Source organism: Lagenorhynchus albirostris, chromosome 6 (genome assembly GCF_949774975.1).
Source record: "Lagenorhynchus albirostris chromosome 6, mLagAlb1.1, whole genome shotgun sequence".
NCBI lineage: Eukaryota > Metazoa > Chordata > Mammalia > Artiodactyla > Delphinidae > Lagenorhynchus > Lagenorhynchus albirostris.
In genome coordinates, this window is record NC_083100.1 from 38,564,138 (window position 1) to 38,589,742 (window position 25,605).

The 25,605-nt window shown below is 40.1% G+C and overlaps 1 protein-coding gene across 1 annotated transcript in view; it reads left to right on the plus strand.

Annotated features, from left to right (window-relative positions):
• The first annotated feature begins 650 nt into the window (after positions 1-650).
• The window catches only part of HECW2 (HECT, C2 and WW domain containing E3 ubiquitin protein ligase 2), a 417,979-nt gene continuing 393,024 nt past the window's right edge, over positions 651-25,605 (plus strand). The window contains exon 1 of the mRNA XM_060152403.1: positions 651-772. The gene's annotated coding sequence lies outside the window, so the exon portion shown is untranslated. The remainder of the gene's footprint in view (positions 773-25,605) is intronic.

The window sequence follows — 25,605 nt, forward strand, 5'->3', positions numbered from 1 at the left end:
CCAGAACCAATCACTGCGGTCTGGAATATGAAGACTGGCCAGTTCTGGGGAGTGAGGGTGGGAGGTGTCAGTATCCTGGAACCACAGAGACTCGTGGGCAAGGGGGGAGGGGTAGTTCCCAAAGGAAAAATGAATAGCTGTTATCAGAGAAATGGATAATACTGAAAGTACATACTCAAAAAACCGTAAATAAGGATACCCATTATTTGTGGAAAAAATGTTTTGGGACTTCTTTCCTATGGTTGTAGTTAAACTGTAAAATCGAGTAAATCTTTCCCTTATCCAGATAGATAATCACGCATAGTGGGTAATCGTCTTATATGTCAGCGTTTTTACTCTTTCCCCTAAGTGGGACTGAGTCAATGAAGATGCTACAAAAGAAGTAAACAGAAAGCTGAAAGTATTAATACGGTAATTTTTAATTTGGGTGCCCTCTTTAGGCAAAGTAGCTGGGAGGGCTTTCAATAATCCATTTTTAATCGTGACCACACCCCGTGTAGGTGACCCGAGTATTACCGTCTTGCCCTTGCAGTTGGGGAAACCGAGGCATGACACTCCTCCATTCAGCCTTCCGGGGGGATTTAGGAAGAGTCCAGCCTGCTTGACTTCAGAGGGTCTTCCTCCTCCGCGGCGCCTCTCGGAACCCTCATGTCTTTCGGCGTCGCAGAAGGAGAGCAGCTCGGGCTCCGCCAAAGCCTCGGCATTCGTCCTTCGCCCAGCTGCATCCGCCCCGCTCTCCCACACCTTCCCCGGGAAGGTCCAACTGGCCAAGGTCTGGCAGTCCCTCCCGCCCTCTCCCCTCACTCCTCCCGCCTCCCCCACTCTGGTTCCTGACGTGCAGGAAGCCCCCAGCCCAGCGCCCCGCAGGGAGGTGCGGGCAGATGCCTCCCGGGTTTCCAGCGGGAGGGGCGCCGACGCCGCGGGAGGTGAGCGGCCCGCACCCTTCGCCCCCCGAGGGCCAGGGCGGGCACCGGGCACGCTGGGCCAGAGGAAAGTGGCAGCGCGAGGGAGGCCGGGCGAGCCCGCGGGGAGCGGCGAGAGAGGGCGACGCGGGCGGGCCGGCGCGCGGCTCGCGGGCGACGCCTGGAGAGCGAGCGGCGGGGAGCCAGGCGCTGCGGGGCCGCTCGGGGCCGCGCCGCGACCGGGCCGCCGAGCTCGCCGGTAAACCTGCTCCGGACGCCCAGACCCCTGGCGCCCTCCCGAGAGCGGGCGGGAGATATGGCTTCGCGCGTCCCCGCCACTGCCGCCGCCGCCGCCGCTGCTGACTCGACAGAATCGGCGGGCCGCGCGGGGGGCGCGGCGTAACCCGGGGGTGGGCGGCGGCGCGGAGCCGCCCGGGGAGCTCCGGGCGTCGTTGGGAGCGAAGGAGGATGCCAGCACAAAGGCGAGCCGAGACCCAGCCCGCTGCGGAAGGCGGCGGGAAGAGCCGCTGAGGGGCGCGTCGGACGCGCTCGGCTCCGCGCTGCGTCTCTCGTCGCTGCCTCAGAGTCGCCGGGTCGGAGACGGCCGCGTAGGGTCCCTCGGCCCCGTGGCAGCGGCCGCCGGAGCCGGGAGCTGCATGCTACGCGCGGCGGCGCCCCCGGTCGCCTGCTTTCCCCGCGGCGTGCGCGGGCCGGCCGGAGGGCGCCGGGGCCGCGGGTCCGGGCGACTGCGGGGGCGCCCTGTCGCCCGGCGGCCCCGTCCCCACCCGCAGTCGGCGGCAGCGGGCGCCGAGCCCCAGGTGAGTGCGCGGCCCTGGCCCGGCCCTCGCGCCGCAGGTACCGGACAGCGGGAGGTGGCTTTGTTTTCCTCCCTCTCGCCCCGGCGCGGTCATTCATTTGACATTTCGGCTTCCGCTGCCCAGAGACGCGGGTGAGAGGCACTGGGACGTGTTTCAAGGTTTGGTTCTCCCGGGGAGCTGAGACTTTTGGGTCCATTTGAGCGTCACTTGAGGGAGCGGAGGCTTCATTTCCTTTTTGGTTTGGAACGTGTTGTGAACATCCTCTGCGGGGGCTTGGGGCCTGGAGGAAACTGGGGCTGCAGATTTAGACGTAGACGTTTCCGAGGACGTGCAACTGCAGAGGTCTGGCTCTTCCATGCCTTGTGTTTTCCGCTATTAGCAGAGCTCAGGTGTTTTTCCTTGATTATTATTAATTTAGGAACAGCTTTACAGGTACATTTATTTCTTTTAGAGTTGGAAGTCTTTGGAGACAATACAGAGAGCTCACAGAGTTACAGGGGATCAATCGATAATAAACTTGGAGAAGGCAAGCGTCAGCAATCCTCGTAGGTAGAGGTGAACGGTAGGCAAACTTCCCGGGGGCCTTTAGCCTTCCCAGTACGGTTTCTGCTTTCACCGTCCTAGAGTCAAGCAAACTCTGAATTCTCATTGTACGTATGCCTTTGTCAAAGTGTGAAACTTGTCTTATTTTGAATAGTTTTCTAGTTTGTCATTTGGAAGAAAAAGATTTTAATGTAATTATTAGAGTCCTCTATTAGACCTGGTGAAATTTCATGTTTTCATTTGTCTCATAAGTATGATTTTCATTTTACTATTTCCTCTGTTCCCTCAAGGGCTCATTTCTTCTGTTGCCTAGAGAGAGCTCCACCCGCTCCCCCTCCAACAGATGGCTGTGTGTTCTGAGAGGTTATCTTTAAAATGACACTCACATTACCTGTAAACAAAAAGGATCAGTTATTAGGCTTATCTTTGGAGTTATTAAAGCAAGAAGCCTAATCTGGATGGGGATATTATTAATGGTGTGAAAATCTGGAGTTTGCTAATCTGTTTGGGCATCAGAAGATTCCTGCAGGGATTGTTTATATAGTGTGGGAGACAGATGGCATCCCTAGCAGACAAGAGAAGCCCAGCATAAAGGGTCATTGTATTCTTCAGAAATTATCCACTTCACTGTTGGGAGATGGGGTCAGGTGGGGAAGCCATAATTTTCATCTCCCAAAGGAGGCATCATAACCTTATCATCCAGCAGCCTAACCAGTTAGTTTCTTTTTTCTCTGAACATTTAAAAAGTCATTATTGAGCTGTTTGTTTTGATTATTCCTTCGGCCCATTTTGGCCTCAATTGTGGTTATGTGAAGCAGTTTAAGCAGTTATATTAACAAAAATGTCTTTGAATTTAAGATTATCGTATCACTGGGAAAACAGCAGTTGTATACAAATGGCCCCTTGGACTCATAGTGTCTCCTAGCTGGAATGACTTAGTGCAATCTGCATGAATTCAAAAGGAGTTTCTTCTACCATCTCTGTGACAGGTGGTTCCCTGGCTCCCAGCATTTGTCGTGAGACTCTCAGCTATGGGTAGTACTCTACTTTTATAAGGCTTAACAGCCTAAGGCATTTGCTTTATCATTGCCTCCATCACAGCATTGAACAGCCTTGGGCAGTGAATCTTTTTGAATGACTGTGGAGTCCGTGAAGAAATCAGTCATTCTGAACATTTGAGATAAGCCAGCTGGAGCTTTTCTGCTCCTACCACCATCACAGATTCTTCTGTGCTGTAGATTCCAACTAGATTGCAAAATTGGTCTCCCCTCTGCATGCATGTGAGGGAGAATATTCCAGTGAATTAATAGTCACTAACCACAGGACTAAATTTAATGAAGAACATGAGCAATGTTTGACCCCCCTGAACAGAAAGTATGGGGTAAAAGTAAGCACTGGCTCTGTTTAACGTGGGAACTGTGATCTTGAGGGAAAAAAAAAACATATTTTCTTACTTTTTTCAAATCCTTCTGCACCACTGATCTCAGCAAAAGGCAAAGAAATCAAGGTTGTTACCTGTAGCTGAGGACGGATGCCACAGCCATTTCTTTTGGCTGAATGTGTGCTGCTGGAGAGGTAGCTTTCGGGCTCTGTCCAGTTTCAGTGTGTGCCTTGGCATCAACAAAAGGGTCTAACGTTCAAATTCGGATTGTTAAATCCGTGGCTGGTATCTGTGTACCTTCTCACCAGGTTGCTTCCTTTCTTGTGAAGTATTCCTTTATGAGAAACCCGAGGCACCAGGCCTGGGGCTTACTGGGCACCTGGCCTGCATCCACATTCTCGTGTGTTGCTGCCTGCTTTCTTGAGTAAAAATGGAGCCAGTTTTGCACGAATAGGGAATGGCAGGGTGGAGTGAAAACATTTCCAGCTCCATTGTGGAAAGCCAGGCCTGGCCTGAAAGAGAGAGGACTATATTTGAAGTTCGGTTGATGTAGCAGAGGCAGAATTGCTTCTTTACACACAGGATGTCTTTTGTGTGGGAAAATGTATGAGGGATTAGAAGGGTGACTACACCCTCTGGTTAGCCTGCAGTAGTCCTGGTTTTTCCCTGTTGACCTATCTGAATTATCAAATGCATCCCCTTTCACATTTAAAAGTGCCCTGGTTTGGATGATAAATTATGTGGTCACCCTAGATATTAAGGAATCTTCACTATTTTCTTCACCACCCTCTCCTGACTTCAAATTTTGAGTCTGGCTTTGTTTCAGTCTTTAATTTGTTAAATGCAAAGGTAAGAAAGGTTAAAAAAAAAAAAAACCCAAAACCCAAAAAATGCATAAGGAAAAAAGAAATAGCAAGGAAGACAAAAGACTGATGTAATTGGCTGCTTGTCATCTATTTATACATATAAGAAATAAAATAGTTTTTTCCTTGACATATTAAGTGTCTACTCTGGCTCTGAGCCCAGGTTATTATTGTCTTCGAGCACAATAAGAATGTGCGTGTTTACCTAGGGCTGGCATGAATTGGGACAACTCCTATGATTTGGGAGAGCAGCTTCAACAAAATTCTGTTTGCAGACCTGATGGGTGCATGGCTTTTGCAGATATGAATGAAAGTTTCAAGATCTAGTGTTTGGTCAAGTTCTTGGAATTTACTGAGAGACCAAAACACATGTGTCGTTGTGAAGACTTGACTCCACATTCTCCTAGTTTCCAAGCCCTCTGGGCCACGAGGATAATAGAAGAGCCTTTGTTTTCTGCCCTCTCTTTTGACTAGAGTCTTGGGTTTGGGTCTCAGTTTTTCAGACAAAGGGCTTGCAGAGAAGAATGTGCTGTGCCCACTCATCACGTGAACATTCTCATAGGGGCTGGAGATTGTGCAGGTGACCTGGTGGGGATTTGAGTTCTAAAGCTAGATATATGAAGCTTGTGGCATGTACTTCAACAATGGCTGTGCTCCTTGGCTAAAGAATTGCCTGTTTGAAAGAGTTCACTTGCAGTGCTGGCCAGCAGGTGTTACAATTAATTATGGCTATCACTTTTCCACACCCACTCTGCTAAAATCCTCCAAAGCTTGGTTGGCATGCTTGAATAAGAAGAAATGTATGTATCTTCTTTATGAGTAGGATAACCATGTAATTATTTTTGCTCAGATAAGGACACTTTTGAGAGTAGAAGGGGATACTAACTGGAAGGGGCACCAGATCAAACAGTATAAACTGGGCTATCCCAGGAAAATTATGATGGATGGTTGTCTTAACTATTACCTAAGTCATTAGCTTTTATATGAAGAATGCCCATATGATGGAAAAATGTCCTTAGCTTCTTCTAGATTTGTTCAACATATGTCTAATGTGTGCATGCATATATGTGTATGTGTATATATACAAACATTGATCATATATCTATAGATATGTGTATTGTGGGGTTGAAATTAACTACTTACGAAGACCTAGTCATTTGGAAAATTGTGACTTTCATCATTTTTTTCATGGGTTGACTTTTAAACTAAAAAAAAAGTCCAGCCTCTCCAAACTTTAAATCTTCTTCTGACCTTGTGTAGTTCTCTTGCTTAAATCATTTGATAGTTCTCCATTTTCTGTTTAATTCTCAAAATAAGATCCACAGACAGATTGGTGGCTAAAAAGGAAAAGCAGTGAAAACATTTCACTTATTCATTCATTCATTCAACTACTATTTATTTAGCACCTTCCATGAATCTAGTTGCTGAATGAATAAAACTGCCCTTGTGAAGTTTTCTTTCAGTTGGGAGTGGAGGGGTAGGAGTGGGAGATGCACAATAAACCAAATTATACAGCATGGTAGAAGGGGATAAGTGCTTTGGAAGAAAGAAAGTAGAACAGGATAAATATAGTTGAGTAGCCTTCATGAAGAAAGAGACCTTAAGCAAAGAGTTAAAGGAAGTGACAGAAGTTACTCATACAGATACCTGGGGAGGAGTGTTCCAGGCAGAGGGAACAGCCTGTGCGAAGGCCTGAAGGTGAGAATGTGTTTGGATGTGTTCAAAGGTTAGCAAGAAGACCAACACAAGGGGGTGGGGTGATGGGGGGGACTTCGAAATGTGAATCAGAAAGATAGTGTAGGAGTGGCAGAGCATGTAGGACCTTGAGATATGAGAGTAATTATAATTTCATCAGAAATCCCATTATGTTCTTAAAAGTTATTATGGTATAAAAAATTGTGTTCATGCTATGAAGACTGCACTGGTCAATATAGCTTACATTTCATAAGCACTTCATCATGGTGCACTTCATCTTGGTTAATATACTTTTTATGTCATTTGCTTATTGTTTATTTGTTAAAATAGCATAGTTTGTTGTTGCTGGTCTTAAATTGTATCTCAGTTTCACAAAAATAGATCAGTGGCTCAAAAGTGGTTCATTGCAGTGTGAAAATAGTGATGAAAATAGTAATGTAAATGCTGCAGTTCAGAATGTCATAAACATACTTATAGAACCGAATCCCATTCCAAATATAAAATGTGTATCTGTATGTGTAAAAACAAGGACGTTTGTGAGAGTGATGATTTCAAAACAGTAGCTGAAATGAAACAGTGCATATGGAAGTATGATGATGACTATCTCAAACTGCTTTTTATTGGGCTTGCCATCCATTCGCTCCAAGTCCCCAGTCATTGCCTGTTATGAAACTTTGTCTGTGAAGCCATGGATGTTTTGGTGTCATTTTGAAACAAAGCACAGTGGCTTCCTTGTTATACTATGCAAGTTTCCCAGGGCAAGTACCCAATAATGTTTTCCGTTACAAAATTAATGTATTATACTGCTAACGGTGGGTAAGAGATTAAAACTCTAGTAGCTTCCTTAAAGGATCCTTGTAACAGAAGTAAGTATAAGTCATTTTATTGAAGAGACACCTGGAAAATCAGCTGGAAAGTTAAAGACAAACATTATCCTTAGAGAGAAACCGGAAGTTATTGACACAATTCCTTTGTCAAATGACATGGTTGGCTGTTGCATAATATCAGTGGAGTAGGGAAGAGCGATTACTATCAAGTGCACGCTAGCAGATATTTCACTTTATGGTTGGATGAAACCCACCGATGTCATGCAGAGAATGAATCAGCTTTTGGCATTTGTTCAGGGAGGAGCACTCGGTGATGCTTTGTTCATTTATCACTGAAAACTCGTGCTATAGGGGAAGAGATTTTTCTTTTGGTTAACCATTATATATGAGACTGGAGAAGTCCTCAGGAGGCAGGACTGACAGAACATAAGTTTCATGTACAGATAAGAAGGTGATGGGTTCATGAAGAAAAGAAGTTGTACCTAGAAGCCAATCCACATGCTCTTCCATTCACAGTGAAGATGTAGCACCTTCTGATCTTGAGGAAATACTAAAAGAAAGTGAAAACTGGGTACAGCCAAATTGCGGCCCCTGAGTATCTGCATGTGCTGTGCAAAGTGATGGGCAGGGAGTATAAGGCTGCTTCTCTGTGCTGATGTACCCTGGCTGTTTAGGGGAAAGGTGCTCATATGATATTTTATCTGTGGTGTAAGATATCTGTGGAGCAAGAAAAATGTTTCTTCATGACGTGGATTAGAAATGATTTCTCTTGTATCAAGTGGCATACCTCAGTACTGAACTCTGCCCACAGGGAACCGTGTCAAGGACAGGGAGGGAAGGAAGAATTGTTAACAAATAAAACAATCTGCCACAGTCTTAGGACTGAGACAGTTTTTTCATTAGAGAGAGTTGGAGGTCCACATTGACCATAAAGAGTAGAGGAGGTTAAAAAAAAAAGAGTTGAGGAAATATTTTCAGTAACGGACAGTCCTTTAAATCAGAAGCATAATACCTCTCAGTGACCTATTGGAAGAATAAGAGCACAAAGGAATAGAACTTAGATCCAATAAAGTTGATGCGGAGAGAGTACGAGTGTATACTTAATATTTGAGAGCATGTAAGGAACCACAGTGGGAGGAACCCAGGGTTTTAGGATTTTGTGTTAAGATACTGGCTGGCCAGGAGTATAGGTAAAAGGAGGTGGAGAAGTCTGACAATTGGACATGACTTTTCTTATACTTTTTCCTTAGGCTTGGCTTCATTTCAGATAAATGGACTTGGTACTCGAGGGTTTTCAGAACACGATCTGTATTGCCTCCAACCTAACCTAGAAAAAATATAAATGTTCTCTAGTGGTCTAGGATTCTTTGCATAGGACTCCTCTCCTTCCTTCCCTCCTCCCTCCCTCTCTCTTCCCTTCCCTCCCTTCTTCTCTCCTTCTTTTTTCCCCTCCCTGCCTCCCTCTCTTCTTTTGTTCTTTCCCTCTTTAAGCTATTGAGTTGGCATCTTTAAACTACAAGATACTTTGAGAGTTCATCTCCTCTCTGTCCATGTCTTTTAGCAGATATATGTGCTATCCAGGGCAAGAGGGATAAGGGCCTCTAGGGAAGTTCTGTTTCTTGTTCAGCTAACCCACTCTAATGTGGAATATCCAGTTATAGCACACATTTAAGTTTTAACCCTCATCCTTCAATAAAGGTCCATTACTTGGGGAGTTCCCTGGTGGCCTAATGGTTAGGATTCCGGACTTTCACTGCTGTGGCCCGGGTTCAATCCCTGGTTGGAGAACTGAGATCCCACAAGCCTCAGGTGACGCCAAAAAAAGGAAAAAAAAGATCCATTTCTCTCTTTTTTTTTGGACTTTAATAAAGATGGAGTGATTGTCTTTTGTCTAATAACTCTTCTGTAGTGAAGGCCATTATTTCATTCTAGGACAGAAGTCATTCATGCATTATTCATTGAACAAACATTGAGAGCCTTACATGTGCCAGGCTCTGTGCTGAGTGATAGGTATAAAAGAGGTCAGTATTCAGACATGGCCCTAACCAGATAAAACAGAAAATTGAATTAGGATATAGGCAATGGTAACAAAAATGTGAATAAACAAGTAAATATGTAATTGCAAAGCAAATGTGGCAGAAATGTAAATGTAAACATTTTTACATTAGGGTGGTGGTATTTCAGCTACTTTTATATTAACTTCTGAACTGTATGATCTCCTGAATGTAATTTTGAAATATTTTGTGAGCAAAAAGTGAAGAAAACATAGTTGGAAGTGTGATAAGTGCTTTGTAGAGGAGGACCTTGATAGAGAAGGAAGTATAACCGAGACTTCCTTTACATGGGGTGGTCAGGGAAGACCTGGAGTGTAATTCATCACTTGCCTGTGTGAGAAGGATGAGGATAATTTGGACAGGGCTCAGAGAGGAGTCGCAAAGATGATTGACGACAGAGTTGAAAATAAGACCTTCGAGAGCCGTCTCAAAGAACCAGGGGTGTAGAGCAGCCATGGAATTGAACCCGACGCAATGACTTAGGCTCTCTTTTTCTTCAGTTTATACACATCCACTTCTACATGTTCACATTCTCTTCACTAATTTCTCATGGTCAACATCAGGCAAGGCACGTGATTCAGGTTAGAATTCCGTGTTAGAGGAAAATTGAAATTTTGTTCTGCAGTTGAGGAAAAATTGGAAGGGACCTGAGAGGCAAACTAGTTCAGCCTTTGTATGAAGAAATATCTTTTCAAGGTTGTTAATGGTGGTCATCCAGTTCTTAGGAGATCGCTTCCATGCTTCCTCCACCTAGAACGGGGCGGTGGTAAGTGGACCACTCTGGTTTACTTCCAGTAGGCAGGTCCTCTTTCCATTCCATAAATACCCCAGACTCATCTCCACCTCAGCACTTTTACCACAGGAACACTTCCCACCTGGAATGCCCACCCATTCTACCTACTTTTCTGTGTGTCATTTAAAAGTGGTGCTTTTCATCATCCCCCCCCCATCTTACTCTTATGAAGAATATGGCATTTCTAGAAGTAAATGTAGCTTCCTTTGTCATGATTGGCAATAAGATTGGGGGTAGAGTGAGTATCCTAATCTGGGAGGGGATTGAGGGCAGTGTATTTAGTTTGATACCTTCCTTCCACATGCTAATATGCCCCACTCTTGGGAATCACTATCTTATAGCAATTAAGATCTTAATCATCTGCTGCTTTAGGTGGTGCACTATTTATTTTGTTTGCTATCAGTCTTTTTGCCAACTAGACTTTAAGTACTCTGAAGATATGGAAACTTGGCTGATACCTCTGTATAATGCTCAGTATTGATCATGAAGTGAATACATATACAGTGATCAATGCCTCATGGCTGAAGGAACCACGTGTTTCTTTTTCATGGACCATTATGAAAGGCTATTATTTATATAAATCAGATATTAAGTTGGCACAGATGCTAAAAGATTACTATTTTTGTAGTTTTAAAATGGCAGAAAGTCAAGTCTTGGAGGTCTGATTCATTGAGATAATTCCCATATCAGAAACCTCCTTCTTCCTTTGTAAGCCTTTTAACTCCTTGCTATTCAAAGTGTAGTCTGCAGACCAGTGGCATCAGCATCACCCGGAAGCCAGACCTACTGAGTCAGAATCTGCATTTTAACAAGATCCTCAGATATGTTCTATACACAGTAAAGTTTGAGAAGCATTTTATTATTAACACAAAATTCAGAAATTTAGGAGGAGCATTTATCTTCAAAGAGAAGTGAGTCTGGAAATGAAGATTTCATTGGTCTGTGGATGAGATCCTCAGTGCTTTCTGTCGTGTTGGCCTGGAATGAACACTGCTTCTTGCCAGGCCAGAATTATGTAGGAGTGCCCCAGGGTAATTTAAGTAAGTGAGTGGTACAGATGTTAGACGTGATGATGATTACAGGAAGTTGAAGCAGTTTGGAGTGAGAAACTAGGAGAGCTTGGCAAAGGTAGAGGAAAGTGGCCATGCAACCTGAAACCAAATATAAGGGAAAAGGTCTTCCCCTTATGATTAGAAACAACTTCTAACTCTCTGGATTTGGACTCGGTTCTCATACTCCAACCCCTCCAGAGCCAGCAGGACACAAGTGAAACTGGCGTAAAATGCTGTGCAGGGAAACCTTGTGGAGTGGTGAGGATTGTGGAGAGGCATTCTTCATCAGAGGGGAAGGAGGTGTCACCACTCAGGTCACCCAGTTGTTGCCACATGGGAATTTGGGTGCAGCATGGCCAAATCGTCAGATTTTTCAAATGAAGCTAAAAATATATGTTTGTACATAAAACATCTCTTGGGTATAGTATGTTGGTAATTAAAATGTTTTTAGAATGGCTCAGGCCAAACTAAATTCATATGCTGCCTGCATGTGTTTTGAAACCCCTGTTCTGGAGCAACAAAACATGTGGTGGTGTGAATACTTGGCTTTTCTAGTGCAGGGCACCAAACACAGGGAGAGGCCTTTTGGTCCTGGTAAGGACCATTTTGGATCTTTACTAAATAAAAGAAATAAAAAGACGTAAAAGAAGGGAGCTGCACTTGCTTTGATGACCTGATTTAAAATATATGTCTGAAGAACCTCAGTAACTAATGGTGTTTGAAGGAAAGAGTTAGATGCCTAAAGGCATAAAATTTTGGCGCTGTAAAATCTGAAGGGGAAGTAAGCATGGAGTTGGGTCCAGGGTGAGGAAATGAGGTCATGGAAATTTCTTGGCACCCCCAAGCTAGGATCACACGGTGCAACAGAGCTGGGAGGCTGGACCACAGCTTGGAACTTACTGCGCTTGGAGAGAAGTGTGACTAGAGATAGAATTCGAGTTAATTTACCTTTAGCATCTGGTTGTTGAATTTAGGTGGTGGCTAATATTTATTTATTTTAAAAAAATTTTAAACATACTTTAAAAAAATTTATTTATTTATGGCTGCGTTGGGTCTTCGTTGCTGCGTGCGGTCTTTCCCTAGTTGCGGCGAGTGAGGGCTACTCTTCCTAGTGGTGCGCGGGCTTCTCATTGCGGTGGCTTCTCTTGTTGCAGAGAACGGGCTCTAGGTGCGTGGGCTTCAGTAGTTGTGGCACGTGGGCTCAGTAGTTGTGGCTCACAGGCTCTAGAGTGCAGCCTCAGTTGTGGTGCATGGGCTTAGTTGCTCTGCAGCATGTGGGATCTTCCCGGACCAGGGATCAAACCCATGTCCCCTGCATTGGCAGGTGGATTCTTAACCACTGTGCCACCAGTGAAGTCCTGGCTAATATTTAAAGTTTGCTGGAATTGAGTTTTCTATGAAAGTTTGTCATGGTAAAATTAGCATTTTATATATTTTGAGAGTGAAAACTAGGTGAAGGAATCAAAATTCTTTCCAAAGGTTTGTTATTGATTATACTTCTTGTTAAAGACTAAATTCCTTAAAGATTAGCACTGTTTATTATTTATCTTTACATTATTATCATCTTTACATCCACCACAGTCTGGGTCTGTACTGATTATAAAACAGAATATAGTTTATTTTCTATCTTGGTGAGTCATTCTGTAGGTATTCATTTTCCTCACTGATTCAAAAAAATAATAGCTTTGTTGAGATATAATTCACATACCATAAAATCCATCATCTTAAAGTGTACAATGTAGTGGGTTTTAGTATATTTACATAGTTGTGCAACCATCACCACCCTGTAATTTCAGAACCTTTTTATCACCCTCAAAAGAAGTCCAGTGTCCTTAGCAGTCACTCATCTTCCCTGCCTCCAGCGCCTGGCAACCATCACTGTAGTTTCTGTCGCTGTAGATTTGCCTCTTGTAGACATTTCATAAAAGTGGAATTATATAATATGTAGCCTTTTGTGACTGGCATCTTTCACTTAGCATAATGTTTTCAAAGCTTATCCATATTGTAGCATGTGTTAGCATGCCATTCTTTTGTATAGCCAAATAAAATTTTATTGTATATATATATACCACATTTTGTTTATCCATTCATCAGTTGATGGACATTTGAGATGTTCTCAGTTTTTGGCTATTATGAATAATTGTGCAATGAGCATTTGTGTAAAAGTTTTTGTGTAGATATATGTTTTCAGTTCTCTTGAATATACACCTAGGAGTGGAATTGCTGGGTCATATGGTAACTCTATGTTTATCATTTTGAGGCTCTGCCAAACAGTTTTCCAAAGTGAGTTTTACATTTTACATTTACATTTACATTTACATTTTACATTTTACATTTACATTTACATTTACATTTTACATTTTACTCAGCAATGTCTGAGGGTTCCGATTTCTCCATATCCTTACCTACACTTGTTATTGCTTTTCTTTTTGATTTAACCATTCTGGTGGGTATGAAGTGGTATTTCATTGTGGTCTTGATTTGCTTTTCTGTAATGACTCATGATGTTGAGCATCTTTTTGTGTGGTTATTGGCCATTTGTGTATATTTTTTTGGAGGCATGTCTCTTCAAATCCTTTGCCAATTTTAAAATAAATTTATTTTTTTAAAAATTTTTGTGTTGTACAGATTTTTTGGGTAACTTTCTGGATTCTAGACACTTATGAGACATATGACTTGAAAATATTTCTTATGTTTTTTGGATTGTCTTTTCACTCTCTTGACAGTGTCATTTGAAGCACAAAAGTTTGTAATTCTGATAAAGCCCAAGTATCTTTTTTTTTCTTTCTTGTGCTTTTGGTGCATATCTGTCCTTGTTGATCTCCTGATTGTTCAATCCAATATGGAAAATGGAGTATTGACATCTTTAACTATTGTTAAATTGTCTTTTTCTCCCTTCAACTCTGTCAGTTTCTACTCATGTATTTTGCAGCCCCTTGTAACATATATGTTTGTAGTCATTATGTCTTCCTTTTGAATTGACCCATTTATCTTTATAAAATATTCTTTCTCCCAAGTTACCATTTTTGCCTTAAAGTCTATTTTGTCTATTGTTGGCATTGTCACTCCGTCTCTTTTTTTAGTTACTGTTCCCATGATGTATCTTTTTCCATCCTTTTACTTTTACCCATTTGTGTCTCTGAATCTAAATTGTCTCTTTTAGATAGCATGTAGTTGACTCATTTAAAAATATATTCTGAAAAAAAAAATAATAAAAAAATAAAAATAAATTCTGCCAATCACTGCCTTTTGGTGAGTGTTTAACTAGAATGTTTGATTGGAGTGTTTAATTTATTTACATTTAATGTAATTACTGTTTATCAGATGGATATATATCTGTGTGTTTGCTATTGGTTTTCTGTGTGTCTTATGTTTTTTTTGTTCCTCAGTTCCTCCATTACTTGCATTAAATATATATGTTTTGTAGTGTGCCATTTAAATTTTCTTGTTGTTGCTTTTCTGGAGAAGATAATTTTCATAGGCCTTTATTCTGTCATTCCTGATAATATTGTTATGATTATTTTTGAGTTATTTTCTTAGTTGTTGCCTGGTTATTAACAGTGAAATTCTTAATTTAAAACAATCAAGTTCAGATCAATTTCAACATCATTTCGAAAGTATACAAAAACTTTACTTCAGTATGGCTTAATTCCTTGCTTTATACATTGTAAGCCCATCATTAACACTTTTATAGTTATTGTCTTATGTAGTTGTTTTTAAATAGAAAAGCGTTGTAAACAAAAACACATTTAGGGCTTCCCTGGTGGCGCAGTGGTTGAGAGTCCGCCTGCCGATGCAGGGGACACGGGTTCGTGCCCCAGTCCGGGAAGATCCCACATGCCACGGAGCGGCTGGGCCCGTAAGCCATGGCCGCTGAGCCTGCACGTCCAGAGCCTGTGCTCCGCAACGGGAGAGGCCACAGCAGTGAGAGGCCCGCGTACCGCAAAAAACAAAAACAAAAATACATTTATAATGTACTTTGCATTTAACTATGTCGTTAGCTTTTCCAAATCTCTTTATGTCTTCATGTGGATTTGAGTTAATATTTAGTGATTTTCATTTCAGCCTCAAGAACTCCTATTAGTATTTCTTGTAAGACAGATTTGATAGTGACGGATTCTCTCAGGTTTTGCTTGGCTGGGAATGTCTTAATTTCTTCTTCATTTTTGAAGGATAATTTTGCTGGATATAGAAGTCTTGGTTAACTTTTTAAAATTTCACTGATTTGGATGTGTTGTTCCAATGCTCTCTGGCCTTCATAGTGTCTGATGAGAAATCAACTGTTAATCTTATTGAGAATCCTTTGGTTTGATGAGACTTTTTCTTGCTGTGTTCAAGTTTCTCTCTGTCTTTTGACATTTTGACTATGATGTGTCTTGGTGTGGATTCTTTTTAGTTATCCTACTTTGAGTTTATTTAACTCCTTGGATATATAGATTAATGTTTTCATCAAATTTGGGAAGTCTTTGGCCATTATTTCTTCAAATAATATTTCTTTCCTTTCCTTCTGGAATTCCCAGTGTGCATGGCATGATACAATATTTGTAGTTTCATAGGTCTCTGAGGCTCTGTTAATTTTTCTTCATTTTTTTTCTGTTCCTAAGCCTGGATAATCTTAATCCACATATCTTCAAGTTCACTGATTCTTTCTTCTGCCTATGAAAATCTGCTGTTGAACCCCTCTAGTGAATTTTCCATTTCAGGTATTGTACTTTTCAACACCAGAATCTTAATCTGGTTCTTTTTAAAAATAATTTTTATCTCTATATTGATATTCTTTCTTTAAAATCTTTATTGAATTTATTATAACCTTGCTTCTGTTTTATGTTTTGTTTTTTTGGCCACGAGGCATGTGGGATCTTAGCTCCCTGACCAGGGATCGAACCTGCACCCCCTGCATTGGAAAGCGAAGTCTTAACCACTGGACTGCCAGGGAAATCCCTATATTGATATTCTTTGTTTGGTGAAATAATGTTTCTAAATTCTCCTTTAATTCTTTAGACATGGTTTCCTTTAGTTATTTGAACATATTTTTAGTATTTTTAAATCTTTGTCTAGTATGCCCTAAATCCGGGCTTCTCAGGGACATATTTTGTTTAACTGCTTTATTTCATGTGTATGGGCCATACTTTCCTGTTTATTTGTATATGTTTTAAGTTTTTATTGAAAAATGGGCATTTCAAATAATATCATATGGCAACTCTGAAAATCAAATTTTCCTACCTCCCCAAGGTTTGGTGTGTTTGCTCTTTGTTGCTGTTTTTTGTTTATTTACTGACTTTACTGAATAAATTCTGGAAAGTCTACATTCTTGTCACATGTGGCTACTGAATTTTAGCTTGGTTCCCTTAGTGGTCAGTTAATGATTAGCCAGAGATTTCCTTAAATGTCTGAAACCAATAAGTAGCTCAGTCTTTGTTGAGCGGCTCTATGTGCACGTTGGGGCACGCCTTCATCAAGTAGCCAGGCAGTTGACAACTGCGCTGTAGCCTTCATTTCCTGCATGCGCAGAGCCTCAAGATCAGCCAGAGCTGAAAGAATGGGGTCTCCTGAGATATTTCTTAGGTATGTGCATAGTGCTGCACGTGAATGTGGTCTTTTCAATTGTAAGGAATATGTCAGAGCCTTTCAAATCCTTCCATGGACATTTCGTTCTCCAGATCTCTCTTAAGTTTTTAAGCCAGCCTCTTCTTTGCTCCAGCTGGTATTGCTGCCATAGACATCTGTATTGTTAAACAATTGCAGCTGAGTGTTTTCAACAAATGCTATGGGGCTAGAGCTTTTTCCATTGAGTGATCTCTGAGTTAGGTCCAATAAACACAAGCCCTGGGAGTAGGGTTTTTCCAAGTAATTGCCAGGTCAAATAGTGACAATTCACTGGGATAGAGCCATTTTGTGGAACTCCAAACCCGTTTTGCTCTCTCCATTGCCTGCTAGAGTACGGGATTTTTCAGTCACTGTGGCTGTAATGATGCTGATTTTTAAGGGTATTGTGATGCTGGGGAGAGAGTGATTGGAAATAGGGAAAATGAAAATGCCACTAAGCTCACTGTACTTATTGTGACACAACCATTTTTTGTGCCTTAATCATTCTCATAATGTAGTAAGCCTTTCATTCATTTCCAAAATTGTGAAAAAGTTGATTTTGACAATTTTTGCCAGTGTTCTCATTGCTTTTATGGAGGATCAGATTTTGGGGGGTCCTTACTTGGCCATTTTGGAAGTGCTTCTCCCTCCTACTGAATTTTATAACTGCCTACTACTCTCGTGATGTTACATTTGATTAGCTTCTTGCTTGCTTGCTTGCTTTCAAGATTTTGAAACGTGATTTTTATTATCTTTTTTCATCTTTGTTATCTCTGTTTTGTTCACCCCTCCCATAGGTACATGCTTTTTTTTACGGTACGCGGGCCTCTCACTGTTGTGGCCTCTCCCGTTGCGGAGTACAGGCTCCGGACGTGCAGGCTCAGCGGCCATGGCTTACGGGCCCAGCCGCTCCGCAGCATGTGGGATCTTCCTGGACCGGGGCATGAACCCGCCTCCCCTGCATCGGCAGGCGGACTCTCAACCACTGCGACACCAGGGAAGCCCGGTACATGCTTTGTTAAAAAAATCCATGTGTAGATTGAAGAATTTAATTGAGGTAAAATACACATAACATAAAAAGTTTCCACCTTAAATAACCATTCTTATATGTAAAACTCAGTAATGTTAAGTACATTGACATTGTTATGCAAACAATCTCCAGAACTCTTCATTTTGAAAAACTGAAAGTCTATACCCATTAAACAAAGCTTCCCGTTTCTCCCTCTCCCCACCCCCACCATGCCCTGACAAGCACCATTCTATTTTCTGTCTATATGAATTTGACTGTTCCAGGTATCTCATATAAGTGGAGTCGTATAGTATTTGTCTTTTTGTGACTGGCTTATTTCATCTAGCATAATGTCTTCAAGGTTCATCCATGCTGTAGCATGTGTCAGAATTTCCTTACTTTCTAAGGCTGAGTAATATTCTGTTGCATGGATATATCGTATTTTGTTTGTACATTCATCCATCAATAAACACTTGGGTTGTTTCCACCTTTTTGCTATTGAGTTGCTATTGAATTCATTGCTGTGAATGTAGGTGTACAAATATCTCTTTGAGACCTGGCTTCAATTCTTTTGAGTATATAATTATTTTTTTTTGTTTTGAATGGAAGCATCTATAGAAATCTCCAACTTGATAGTTTTTTTTAACTGACTGTCTCAAATTTTGCTATATAATACATTTTCATTAGGCACAACTAAGTATTCTTTCCTGATTCTGCTCAGACATAGACATTATCTCTCTTGTTCTCCCATTTTTAAGCTGCTAAAGTTTAAATAATTTTAAAAGACTTGAAGCCATGTCAGGGGTTAGGAAATGAGTAAATTACAAACTTAAATGGAATCCAACTTCTCATTTTAGTTGAAACCTAAAACTTCTGTGTTTTATTATTTGTTATGTGCCTAAAGAAAAAGGAGAATGTAGGGATAAAAATCATTATAGTTCTTCTGAATAAGCAACCAACACAACATCGTGGTCTAAATTTCACTGTTAAATAAGTAGGCTATTGGGAAAATATATTTAGGGATAGAAAGTAGCAGGCATTTCTTGGATAAATTTTGGTGTTTATCAAGAAGATGACATTTGAGACAAGGTTTTATTTCTATAATTTTTCTTAGTTTTTTGACTAGTGCTTTTTTAGGCTCTTTCTTTTACTTAATTTTATTCATACATCTAGTCTCCATTTTGTAGAAGGTGGGGGTGCTTGAAAGTACTGTGAGTCTTTAAATTGACAGCACTTTTAGGAACCAAAGTTTCTTATAATAACTAACATAACACTGAATTTTTATTTACATATATATTTGAGGATTATGACTTCCCAGTGTTTTAAAGAAACACACAACTTGACCTTGAATGAAATTCTAACGAATCCTTAGCTAAATTTGGAAATGAAAAGATAATAAGACAGAGAGAGAGAGAGAGAGAGAGAGAGAGAGAGAGAGAGAACAAGTGAAGCAAAATATACAAAATCTCCAATTAAAATAATTAAACATTTCTAAAGGAAGTGTGTTTGAAATATTATATCTTACTAATTGTTGTATTTTTAGATGTGTGTAATATTAAAGTGAAACAAAAGGTTTACTGGATAACTGTGGTAATAAGATTAAAAATTTGTTTTCCTCTAAGAAAGTTTTTTGGAAATAAAATATTCCATTTCTCCGTTTCCAAAATGTGAGAAGGTTTTATTTAGCGCTTTCTGTTCAATTCTCATTGAGGGAAGGATGAAACTAATTTAGAAATAGACGTACTAAGGCATCTTAACACTGATATTTTTATTGTATAAGGTAAGAAAGTCTTAGACTTTTGCTAAAGAGTGTATGCAGTTAGTTCCAGGAGTTCCTTGTGACAATAGCCCCATCAATGTTAGACAGTTAATTCTGGCTGAATACCTGGAAATTACAGAAACAACCCATTCCTGCACTTTCCGTCTACTTTTCTTAGAGCAGTAGGTTCTATAGGCATGTTGTTCAGCTGCGTTACAGGTTGTCTCAGGTGACAGATTCACCAACTACTTTACTGTGACAAACAAGGGTCACTAGTTTATAACCTTTTCCAGTTAGCAGTAGCTTCTTTCTTGTTACCTAGCACCCAGTTGCTAAGCCAGTGCCTCCTATTTTATATTTATATAATATCAGCACCCCATTTCTGTTACCAATTTCTAAGATTCTCTGAGTAAGAGCTAAGCTGGTATAATCGACACTTCCCCAAAACAGTGGCTCTAAAGATAGAAGCTCATTGCTTGCTAACATTTTCTCTAATATTTCTCTTGTTTTTACCTGAAAGAGTGTTTTGGAAAAACTTCATTCCTTCCCCCCTGTGTGTCTCCTTTTCTTTCACACAGAACACTTCTGATACCTCTAGTTGCCAAATGCTTGGAGGTTTTCCCCCAACAAGCAATCCTCTGGGACACCACCTGGGTGTCCTACAGTTTAAGTCAGTTCTAATACTATCTACCTGGAGATAGCATCAGATCCCACAGGTTAAGGGCTCAGTCCCATGACTCTTCCACCCACCCCAGTTCACATGCCAAGGGCAAGAAGTAGGTCCCCAGGTTACCTACAACTTCTGTCCAACTTGGCTACAAATCAGAGGTTCTTATGATCTCCTCCCACCTTGGATCAGATTAATTTGCTAGGAGAGCTCACAGAACTCAGGGAAACATTTATTTTTGTTTACCAGCTCATTAAAAGATATGATAGGGCTTCCCTGGTGGCGTAGTGGTTGAGAGTCCGCCCGCCGATGCAGGGGACGCGGGTTCGTGCACCGGTCCGGGAAGATCCCACATGCCGCGGAGTGGCTGGGCCCGTGAGCCATGGCCGCTGAGCCTGCGCGTCCGGAGCCTGTGCTCCACAACGGGAGAGGCCACAACAGTGAGAGGCACGCGTACCGCAAAAAAAAAAAAAAAAAAAAAAAAAAAAAGATATGATAAAAGATACAGATGAACAGTCAGATGAAGAGAAATATGAAGGACCCTCTCAGGTCGGGGAGGGTCCTGAGTGCAGAAGCTTCTTTCCGTGTGGGTTGGGGTACATCATGCTCCCAGTACGTGGATGTGTGCACCCACCTGGAAGCTCTCTGAACCCCATATAATTGGGCTTTTATGGAGGCTTTATCATGTAGGCAATGACAGATCATTAAGTCCATTTTCAGCCTTTCTCCCTTCTCAAGAGAATGGGAGGCGGGGCTGAAAAGTCCAAGCTTCTAATCATGGCTTGTTCTTTCTGGTGACCAGCCCTCATCCAGGAGCTCACCCAGAGTTACCTCATTAGACCAGGAGATGCTCCTTTCACCTGGAAATTATAAGGGTTTCAGGAGCTCTGTGTCAGGAACCAGGACCAGAGACTACGGTCTGTATATTTTCCATTATTTCACAGGTGGACGATCGTCCAGGATGGATAGGCACTTTGAGCACTGTTTATTTCTTTTATTTTGGTTCTCTGCCATCCCTTAGGGCGCTGTCATCATCTGAATGGTTGAAGTTGCCTCAGTTCTACATTTGTGTTCCACTGTGAGAAGGGACAGAAGCACATGACATGGAAGGTGCATACGTCACCTCCAGTCACGAGGGAACTTAGTTCACCAGTGAGAAGCATTGGTGAGAACTTGGTACATGAGCACGACGAACTGAATGGGGGCTGGATGGCCATGTGCCCAACTATACCTCTTACTACGAAAGGAGAGATTAGATTTTAGGCAACGCTTAGTGATCTGCCACAGTTACTTCTCTGAATTTTACTTTTCTCATCTCTAAAATGATAGTAATCGTATCTACCTTAGAGGGTTGTCTTAAGGGTTAGGTAAGGTAATACATATATTTATTCAGTTTCTGGCATATGAAACATGCTCAGTAAATGTTAACTATGAAGATATTTTTCAAATAACAAGAGTAAATATTGCTTTCTTGTTTTTCAGTGCTTACAGAACCCTTAAGCAATGCTTATTTTACTAAAGGAAATTATACTGTTTTATTTGAAACAATAAAAGATACTGAGCTAAGTAGGTGAAGACCACAGGTATTATAGAAATATAACCTCTAGACTTTTTGTTTTAGCTTATTTTTTAAAAAAGTATTATTTATGGCACAGTATTTCATGCTATTTCTCATAATGGCTTTAATGTAGATAACGCATAAGTAGGTTTTGAGGTAAGTAGTCCATTAGAGTCCATTTAGTTTCATTCGCACAAATTTTAGTTAGATTTTTCTTTTGAAATAGGTCATCGCTAGAAGCAGTTCATTTATTTGGCAAGATATTCTTAGTGTATGGATTTGCTGCAGAAGTGAGAATTCTAAAATGCATCTGTAATTTAAAAACTTGTTTTCCTGATATTGCTGGGGGCAATAAGCTATAAAACCTCTTACTAATTTAAAGAAAAACAAAACTTCTTTATTGTTGATATTTTTAAACATATACAAAAATAGTTTTTAAACTGTCTGATTTTGGAAGTAGAGAATGTAATCCCTACATTTCATAGTATAATAGTATTGTGACTGTTGGAATGTACTATATATTATTTGCCCTTTGTAGCTCAAAAGAAACATTTAAATCTATAACAAATTATTGTCTTTCATTGTTCACAGCCAAATGTTATTATTTTGCAATATAGAAAGTTAACTTTATTTTGGATTTTGGCTTCCTTATTTACTTTATCCTGTCAATTGTTAAGGATCATTCATTAATGTGTTTGAAGCAGTTCTTAGTAAAAACCAGTTTTTGGTCAGAAAATGAACATGAAATGTGACAAGCCTATTATTCAGGGATTTTCATTAGTTTTGTGAAATCATATGTTAATTTGGTTAAAGCGGCATCTCTTTCCATTGGAAGTGCGTTTCAGAGTTGAGAAAGCTGACCTTTAAATCGATTTGCTCATTAATCCCCTACTTTCTTTGATGATAAGGACATAAGAAATAAAAAATCAAAGAACATGTTAAGTTTTGTTTCGTTTTGTTTTTGAGTTAGTATCTCTAAAATATGTTCATTTGTTGCATAAGAATTCCTTCTTGGTCTGCTATTTTTTGGGCAGAGTGCCAGATGAGAAATATGTGTGCCATCTGCTTTGTCATCATCAATTTTGGATTCAGTTCCCCCAATTTAGGTTGAGTTCTCACTGATTTAACCTGCAGCTTTTGGTACTCTTTCTTTCTTGATCTTTGGACTCGCTGGCTTATCTTGTGGGTGAGCTTAAGATGATCTTTACATGTAGTAAGACGTGTGGGGTAACGCAGCTATCAGTCTTGTAATAACTTAGGTTGAACTTTGTTGTTAACTTGGTGGGAAGTATTGGGCTAAAGGCAGCTTTGAATTTTACCACAGGGTTTCTCTAACTTTCTGTGAAGAAATAGTTGAAGTTCTTACCTTGAAAAAAATTGAAAGCACAGAAACAGAAATTAGCACTCAGCTTTTAACGTATTATCTACTGGATGATCCTGTTCATTGAACTTTTGATGCTTTATGTTATTTTTAAATATACCTTTTATTATGATCTGTATACATTTGGAATATTGACTGCATAGTTCAGAGATAACTGTAATTGCTACCAGTCTCCAAAGAGACGTTTATACTGGAAATTTCTGCAGTAAGGGGCATGAAAAGGTTGAGGAACATAAGCTTTTATGGAGAAAATAAGACATAGGGGGAATAAAAAATATTAATGAATGTTTAAATTTAAAAATAATTGTCTTTTTCCCTCAACCTTTAACTTTTCAAAAATTACTAATTGTAAACAAGTTGAAATAAAAAGCAAGACACTCGTATACTCTTTGTTTTCCATTATTTTTTTTAAAACTTCTAATTTTATATTGGAGTATAGTTTATTAACAATGTTGTGTTAGTTTCAGGTGTACAGCAAAGTGATTCAGTTATACATATACATGTATCTATACTTTTTCAAATTCTTTTCCCATTTAGGTTGTTTCATAATATTGAGCAGAGACACTCACATACTCTTTATCATAAATTCTTAACATCCTATCACATTCTATTCTCTCTCTACATTTGTATGTATTTTTCTGAAATTAAACAAAATAAGTTGCAGATGACATTACACAGCACCCCAAATACTTTCATATTTCCTAAGAATACAGATATTGTCCTACCACCTCTAATATTATTATTATTATCGTTTTACCTAAGAAAATTAAACATAATCCAGTAATATTTTATATACATTTAATGTTGAAATTAATGCACAACTTTAAAAAAAATCCAGGATACAATAAAGTTTCATGCATTACATTTGATCGTCATATCCCTTTCTTTTTTTTTAACATCTTTATTGGAGTATAATTGCTTTACAATGTTGTGTTAGTTTCTGCTGTATAACAAAGTGAATCAGCTATACGTATACATATGTCCCCATATCCCCTACCTCTTCCGTCTCCCTCCCATCCTCGCTATCCCACCCTTCTAGATGGTCAGAAAGCACCGAGATGATCTCCTTGTGCTATGCGGCTGCTTGTGCTATGGGATTGCTGGGTCATATGGTAGTTCTATTTTTAGTTTTTAAGGAACCTCCATACTGTTCTCCATACTGGCTGTATCAATTTACATTCCCACCAACAGTGCAAGAGGGTTCCCTTTTCTCCACACCCTCTCCAGCATTTATTGTTTGTAGATTTTTTGATGATGGCCATTCTGACTGATGTGAGGTGATACCTCATTGTAGTTTTGATTTGCATTTCTCGAATGATTAGTGATTTTGAGCATCTTTTCATGTGTCTGTTGGCCGTCTGTATATCTTCTTTGGAGAAATATCTATTTAGGTCTTCTGTGCAGTTTTGGATTGGGTTTTTGTTTTTTGGATATTGAGCTGCATGAGCTGCTTGTAAATTTTGGAGATTAATCTTTCGTGTGCTGCTTCATTTGCAGATATTTTCTTGCATTCTGAGCGCTGTCTTTTCGTCTGGTTTATGGTTTCCTTTGCTGTGCAAAAGCTTTTAAGTTTCATTAGGTCCCATTTGTTTCTTTTTGTTTTTATTTCCATTTCTCTAGGAGGGGGGTCAAAAAGGATCTTGCTGTGATTTATGTCATAGAATGTTCTGCCTATGTTTTCCTCTAAAGTTTGATGGTGTCTGGCCTTACATTTAGGTCTTTAATCCATTTTGAGTTTATTTTTGTGTATGGTGTTAGGAAGTGTTCTAATTTCATTCTTTTACATGTAGCTCTCCAGTTTACCCAGCACCACTTATTGAAGAGGCTATCTTTTCTCCATTGATTATTCTTGCTTCCTTTATCAAAGATAAGGTGACCATATGTGTGTGGGTTTATCTCTGGGCTTTCTATCCTGTTCCATTGATCTATATTTCTGTTTATGTGCTAGTACCATACTGTCGTGATTACTGTAGCTTTGTAGTATAATCTGAAGTCCAGGAGCTTGATTCCTCCAGCTCCATTTTTCTTTCTCAAGATTGCTTTGGCTATTGGGGGTCTTTTGTGTTTCCATACAAATTTTGAAATTTTTTGTTCTAGTTCTGTGAAGAATGCCATTGGTAGTTTGATAGGGATTGCATTGAATGTGTAGATTGCATTAGGTAGTATATTCATTTTCACTTTGTTGATTCTTCCAATCCAAGAACATGGTATATCTCTCCATCTGTTTGTATCCTCTTTAATTTCTTTCATCAGTGTCTTATAATTTTCTGCATACAGGTCTTTTGTATCCTTAGGTAGGTATCTTCCTAGGTATTTGATTCTTTTTGTTACAATGATAAATGGGAGTCTTTCCTTAATTTCTCTTTCAGATTTTTTGTCATTAGTGTATAGGAATGCAAGAGATTTCTGTGCATTAATTTTGTATCCTGCTACTTTACCAAATTCATTGATTAGCTCTAGTAGTTTTCTGATAGCATCTTTAGGATTCTCTATGTATAGTATCATGTCATCTGCAAACAGTGACAGCTCTACTTCTTTATATCCGATTTGGATTCCTTTTATTTCTTTTTTCTTCTCTGATTGCTGTGGCTAAAACTTCGTTGAATAATAGTGGTGAGAGTGGACAACCTTGTCTTGTTCCTGATCTTAGGGAAACAGTTTCAGTTTTTCACCATTGAGAACAATGTTGGCTGTGGGTTTGTCATATATGGCCTTTA